This window comes from Cupressus sempervirens, chromosome 1 (genome assembly GCF_028749045.1).
Source record: "Cupressus sempervirens isolate cs-2001-9-10 chromosome 1, ASM2874904v1, whole genome shotgun sequence".
NCBI classification, from domain to species: domain Eukaryota; kingdom Viridiplantae; phylum Streptophyta; class Pinopsida; order Cupressales; family Cupressaceae; genus Cupressus; species Cupressus sempervirens.
In genome coordinates this window covers 548282297-548290419 of record NC_143118.1, presented here as the reverse complement: position 1 = coordinate 548290419, position 8123 = coordinate 548282297, and positions in this window count along the sequence as shown.

Sequence of the window (8123 nt, the reverse complement as noted above, 5' to 3'; positions counted from 1 at the left end):
AACCCATCCAACTATCCATACCTCCAAAGGTATACTAAGTGAATCTCGCAATCATCAACAAATCCAATATGTAACTTGCAATCATAAACCTCAAAAGCAATACCTACCACATATGTACCAAGAAGCTCCCACTACAAAAGATAATGCCAGATCTATAACAAATCCACTTGCAATATCTCAAAGAAGTGAATCTATATAGTATCAAGGAAATCCACAACACATAAACCAATAACCTGTAAGAACAACTCTCATAACAAGTCTCCAACACTCTCCCAAGATTTCCAAAACCAATAGAGAAAAAAGATAAATGAATAACCATGTCATCTCTCACATGACATATATGAACACAAACTAGTGATCATAATCTCCAACCAATCTCAAACCCAATGTAAGTGAAATCAAACATCCAAAAAGATAACCAAGACCAAAGAGAAACCATGCAAATCATAACCTGTATCATGTTCTTCTACACACACCTCCAAATATAAACTATGCAAGTATTAACTCCTCCATAAAACTCCAACAAGAAGCCACAACAATACCAAAACCATACCATATAACTAATCATGGATGTAAGCCTCTCAGAAGAAGATCAAACTCATAAACCATTCCTAATCCAAGGAATATGCCCAATATAAAATCATCTCCCAAACTCAAAAACATAAAAACATATGAAAATGGAAATAACCAATGCTAATCCACCTTTCAAATGAACCCTCCAGAACTAACTCAAGTACTATAGCTCAAGATCCATATCCATGAAAGACAAGCATAAACATAATGCACCTAAGAGAAAGAATATGATATACCTCTCAAGTAGAAAACTATCAACTAGACCAAGAGTGGGGAATAAGAATGCTCATCAAGATATCCAAGTCTCCAACCAAGACTCGTCTAAGAATAATCTCCTCTCAAGTCCATATCAACTGAATGCCCCTTAGACTTCCTGCTAAAACCAAACAATTATCCCAACAAATACTTCTCTAATCCAAGAAAAATCAACATCACCACCATCTCTAAGTATCCATGAGCACCTGTAACCAATCAATTTATGCTAACTCTAAATGCACCAAGCAATATCATGAAGTATCTAGCTTATGATCAATGTACTCAATACCAAGAAACTAACCAAGATCATTGTCAAAATTTCAACCATGGTCTGAGGAACATAAACATGACAACATGATCTAACCATCTCAACTAAAGAGATAACATGCTCCATATGAACATACCATAACATTTCAAAACTCTAAATGCATATCAAGAGCATACCATGAAATAATAATGAAACCATTGTAACACCAAGGATAACATGTCAAATGAAAGCATAAACCACACCTTTACCAAGAACATCATTAGTCCTCAAGATGCAACCATCTCCACACACCATGAGTCCTCAATATCTAACCATCTTCACAAACTATGAAGATAATAAGTGCACCACACAAATGTCAAAGATTCTTCTGTAACAATAGGATCTAAGACAAACCTCCAACATATAAAAACACTCAATAAATATATCAATGCCAACAACTCTCATTCAACCATTGTACCAAGTCACCTATGGCATCATAAAATCCATCTCCTACATGAAGATCCTCTAGGTCTACACACACAACCAAGGTGTCAACACCAAGTGAAACCAAGAAGATACAAACCAAACCAGGAACTAATCCTACATTGTCACCTCATCATTGTCACAATCTCCCACTAAATCATGTATCCAAGCTATCAATGACATCATGATGAAAAGCCATCCTCTAACCATTAGAATCAACCAAGGAATCAAAGTATTAAAGAACTCAAAGTGCACATCATGAGCTCCTCAAAAGAAACCAAATAACCATGATCCTCAACCAAGAAGATATACCAGCATAACCACATCAAAAATTCAAACAAATAAACATCAAGGATGTACCTATATATCCAATCATGTCATGCCAAAATTCATGGCACCATGATCACATCCATGAGCTAAGCATCTAACTCTCACTGTGTCCAACCTGTCATCATAAAATAGTCAACCAAAATATTTCACCATGATTGTACCTGGTAATAATATCTCATCCCTTCTACATCAAGAAAAATCAACAAATCATGTGACTTAGGGAATAGACAACCCAAATCCAAGCCACCAAACTGAATATGCATCAATAATGAAAGATCAATGGGCAAAGACAACCCATAACTAAGTTAGAAATGTAATTTGTAATTATAGACCACTTACAACACTACATAACTTGTAGATCCAACAAGTCATCATACATATTCAAACCATACACTAATAACCATATCATTAGGAGACCAATATGAAATATGAATTGAGGATACAATGACATCAAATCTAAATCTTCAAAATATACAATGTCATAAACTCACAATGCTACCAAATTAAATCTATATCATAAACTATTCAGATCAATATATTAGTAAATAAATCATGCCAAACTTACACCAAATCTAAACCAATGTGTAAGCTCTCCAAGAACTTTCTATTGACTACAGTCCAAAATTTGACTCTATATGCCCAACTAATGCCTTAATCTATGCTCAAAATAAATAATATCTAAATTTTCAGCTCTTAAACCATAACGAAATATCAAAATCATAGAACTAAACCTATACCAAGTTGTAGTTCTTTGAATTATCTTTCCAATGCTTATAAGAAGTCTGAAATCTGATATTCTGAGAGAAAGTTATGACCGTTTTACTAAGACAATCTTTTTACCATTTTCACTACAATTTTTTTTTGTGGCAAAAATTTTGATGGGATTAAATTTGATGACCATTACATGCTGAAACTAAAAAAATCTTTCATTTCATCTAAACATGGCCAAACTAGAGCATTTATATATCATAATTTATGGAAACATTGATTCAGATCCAATAGTGGGGTTTGTTTAAACCTAAGAGGTCCTTTCTGCAATCTTTTCTCTAAAATCCTCATTTAAATGAAACATCCAAAAAATTCATTTGTCCAACAATTTCACATGCTCTAAATCTACCAATATTCCATCATAACAGCAAATCCAAAACCCTTAGATCTGCAATAATATTTCATATATCTTGCTCTTTTCTTTTATCCTCTCATGCATTCCCATGGATTTAATCTAGGGTTACAATAGTAAAACCATAGCTCTAATACCACTTATAAGAAAACTTGCAACAAAGAATATAACCATTTTCACATAACTCATAATAGATTTGAAATAAATATAGAATTAAAATTCACATGCAAGAGAATAGACAACATACTCACAAAAGTATAACACAAGAATACCTCGGAAAACCATCATTGAGGGAAAAATCCAACCTCCAAAAACATCTATCACCATGTATTATTCAACAAAAAATACCATTTCAATACAACCATGGAAGCCTTCAAATCCATAGCCACAATCGAGCAATCCATGTAAACAAGAATGAATCCACACATCCCATCCCATGCTTGCAACCTTCACAAATGCTCCCTTGGCTAACCTGTCAAGCCTTGTCCTGCTCAACTCTTTCTTTTTTTCCTTTTGTCTTCTTCTTCTCACACCAATAACTACTCTTGTGGCTACTTATATAGTCTCACAAAACCACCAAGTGGTATTAAATAAACCATGTGCTACCTAACCCATTGACCCCACATTTAATATTAAAATTTTAATTCTTTTTCCCAATAATAAATAATTACATGAAATATTATCACAATGTTATAATAAAAATCATCAAGTATATCCCATGGAAATCTTTACATGTTGCATATCTATCTAGGTGCAACTAAAACAATACAATATAACAATATTATGCAATGTGTGCAACACCCATAATTTCAAGATCTTCCCCTGAAGTAACATCTTCAGCCTTCTTTATCCATATTTTCCTCATTTCATCTTTGAGTTGTTCTTGATTTGTAATTCTTTTTCCCTTTTTATCCTTGTCAATAGAGAATCAATATCTACAATTGTATGTGTTAGAAATGCTTTAGAATAACTAAGGGGGCGGGGCGTGGGAGGCGGGGGGGTGAATCAATTATTCAAGGTCCAAATGTCCTAATAATTTTTTTTCACTAAATATAGTGAGCCCATTTAACTAATCATGCATCCAAGCTTAAACTTTTCTACTTAGCAAGTTACTATAAAATCAACATGCAAGAATAACACATGAAGAATCAACACATAACACAGTGATTTACATGAAAACCCAATTTTGGAAAAATCACCAATAACATGCTACTCAATTCTCACTCTTCTGAAGTGATGCCCTGTGAAAGGCCTACCTTGTTAAAGGCTAAAACACACTATTAAATGTGACCTGGTTAAAGGATTTCAACCACCTTGTTAGAAGTGGGCCTGGTTAGAGGACTTTAGAACATTCACTTAGAATGCCACCCTATTAAAGGATTTACAAATGGCTATTAAACCAACCAAAGTCCATAGGATTTGACTCTAACTGATATAATTGTTAGAGAGTAACAATAAGGGCTTTCGATCTGATACAACTCACAACATAACTTACAGATTTCAAATCTCAATTCAACTCACAAATTTGCCTGGCATTTAGTCTCTGCAGCTCTAACAGCTTGTCCTCCTTTCAAGCTTCATCTCCTTGAGTCTTCATGCTTGATGTATTAGTGCAATCTCCTCTATGGTCACCTATCAAAGTAGAGTCTCTTTAATCTATTCCTTCCTCTCTTTACCTTGACATCCAACCAACCACTCAACAACAACTCTTGCTTCTTGACCTGTAACTCCTTAAATAGAAGTCTTAAATACTTTTCCCACTCTAGTCTTCCCACTTTTAATTTTAGTTCAAATGGATTAGGTAAGATTCAATGAATCTACCCATAATCTTGTTTCTTCTAGAAACATCATGAAGAATCCACCTATATTCACCCAAAAATGATTTACCTAAAATTCTCTGCCACCATCTCATCATTCTTATCTTCCATTTGGTTCACAAACTTCAAGGTAACAAATTTTTTGACTCAGATCTGGCAAATCTTTGACTTTTCAACTAATGCAGCAGCTTGACACTTTTGAAATTTTGATGCTCGACACATACTGTGTTACTCAACACCTACTGTATTTTACTGATGCTTGACACCTAATGTGGATTCACTTAGTATCAACTAAGTTTTTACTGATGCTTGACACCTATTACTTGCTCGACACTTGAAGTTGCTCAACTCCTTCTATTTCACTTGGCACACACTAGATTTTTCATTTTCTTGTCACTTACTGATAATCTACTCTGCATGAGCTAACTTGCTTAGCACCCACTAATGAACTTAGTCAAGCTTTATAGACAACTTTGTTACAACTTTTTCTTCCAAATTTTCTAAGTGTAGCCAACCTTTGTATCTTCAAGTGTATTATAAATACATCATTTTACCATTTTCTTAACTGTTCCTTGTACTTCATTACAAAACCATAACTCAACCTTTCCTTTAGGTGCTTTTGTTACATCTTATTGATTAAATCCTCTTCATCAATCAAATAAGTGATAGTACTTGGATCTTATAAGAAATTGTCATTCTAGCAAATAACAAGTTTGACATTAGTGACAAAACAATGATTGAAAACATTCTTTATCATACAAATGGTGAATGGGAGTGGAAGTAGGTAGGGGAAAGGACGGTGTAGCATGCCTTTTCAAAATTTGACACATGTCCTAGGCAGGATTCCACAAGGAGGAGAAAATCATAAATTAGAAATGAAGGAGGGGTTTGTAGAGTGTCAAGGGACTGTAGAGATTGGAGATGAAGTGGAGAATGGGGATGGGGACCCACATGATAAGAGAAGAGGTCCAAAAAAATCTGTTATGCTACCCAAGGTGGACCAATTAGGTCTTTTGGTGAAATGGTCATCTCTTTTTGGTGTTAAATCCTCTGGTAAGTCTTCCTTCCTTTTGATTAAGATTCTCTCTAGCTTGAATAAGGGGTCTTGTGAGATTACTATTCTAGATGAGCTGGTTGATCATAGTATTGCCTCAATGGCTTCCACTCTAATGGGAAAGTTTATTGGGCAAAGGTTAAACATAGACATAGCGAGATCTTTCACTCAGATGAAATGGTAGCTTAAAGGACAGGTCAATGTTACAGCTATGGTAAAAGGCTTCCTGCCTTCTGATTTTACTTATAAAAAGGACTTGTCTAACATCTTGTGTGGAGGACCTTGGAGTATAGGTTGGTCTACCCTTGTGCTTCAGAAATGGTCATCAAAACTAGATTTGAATGAATCATTTTTGGTGCAAGCACCAATTTGGGCCAGACTTCCAGAGCTATCTTTGGAATTCTAGGATGAGGATGTGTTTGTGGGAGTAGAAAATTCCTTTGGAAAACTTTTTTCAATAGACCTGGTGACAACTTCTAGAAGCATACTAATGTATGCAAGGATATGTATCAATGTCAGAGAAGGGGATGACATGCCAGAAGTTGTGAGCTTTCACTCTAAGCTGGGAACACACACTCAATAGCTTGTCTATGAAAATATCCCTTTTGCTTGTTTTCACTATTTAAAATTTGGACACAAGGTGAATCAATGCCCAAAGGTTAAAGTTGAAAAGAAAAAGATTCCCTCTTATTCCCAAGGAAAGGAGAAAAAGATCTAGAAAAGGAAGGACTTCAAGGGTGGCCAGAAGGCTGAGGTCAATGATCCTATCAAAGGAGGAAATAAATTGGTCAGCACAACTTCTAGGGTAGACAAGGATGTCCTGTTAGGAACAAAGATTAATGTGTTGGTTGAACCAACACTAAATATTAATGGGCCTACAGAACCAGTAAGGACAGTGGAAGAACTAGAAAAGATAGTGGAAATCTTTGCTAATGGAAGAAAAGAGACAGTCCTTGGAGAACCAAAGGAAGATGAGACAATTGTTTTGTTTGTTAGAGAGGAGGAAGATCTAACAATGAATCCTAGATTTTTAGGAGAGAGGGTTAATTCTAGATTTTTAAAAGATAAGTAGGCAAATGAAGCACAATCAATTACTGCTCAATTATGAGGGAGGAGACTAGGGCAAAGGAGGATAGCCAACTCTAGGATATGATGGTGTCAGATACTCAAATGCAAGAAGTGGGTGAAAAATGCTCTCTTGAAGGGGAGTTAGAGAGGGAAAATCAAGAGGATGTCTTGGTTCTCCCCTCGTCTCCTAAGAAGGATCCAAAGGTTTCATGCAATCTGGAAAAGGGATTAGAAAGGGAAAAATCCTTATCTCCAAAGGCTAAAAAGAAAAGTAATCAGGAACCCTCCCCAATTTCACTAGTGGAGACCAGGAGTCATAGTAAACTAAACTTTGGTATAAGGTCAAGATTGAGAGGAAGGAGACATGCTAGCCAAGTCAGAGAAGATGAGACCAGAAGAAGTTTGGTGGATGGAAGCCAAAGAACACTTCTAGAGTGTTTCCCTAGTTTTAAATGAAGATAATCTCTTCGAATATAAGGGGCCTTAATGGAGCTCATAAGCATGAAATCATTAGGAATATGATTAGAGATCAGAGATCTGATATTCTGATGATTCAGTAAAACTAAGATGAAGAAAAAGAGTTTGGGTAAAATATCTTTTTGTAATAACATGAGTGGGGAAGCCTCGGATTTTGAAGGAGTGTCTGAAGGATTGCTGACTCTTTTCAATAATAAGCAGTTCATATTCACTACATTGTATAATGATGGTAATATCCTTTTTTTCAAAGTGTTCCATATGTACTCTAATGATTTTTGGTTCATTTTTAATGTTTGTGCTTCTAATTCCAACAGGGAGAGAAAGAATTATTGGTCCAAAGTCTATGATTTGGTTCAAACTAGTAGCATAACTAAAGTAATTATAATGGGGGATTTTAATACCCCCTTAGTGGATGAGGAGAAGAAGTGAGTTTTGGCACTTGATTGGGAAAGTAAAATGGACCTCTCCAATTTCATAAATAGCTTGGCTTATTTGGACCTAGATCTGACGGGAGGAGCTTTTACTTGGTCAAATAAAAGAACTGGAAGGGAGTCTATTTAGGTTTGGTTGGATAGAGCTCTTATCTCTCTAGACTAGTTGTAGTCTTTTTCTTGTAAGCTATCTTTGCTTCCTAGAATTGGCTCTAATCACTCCTCTATATCTCTCTTGTTTGTCTCTTTAGAACCAAGAAGGAACTTC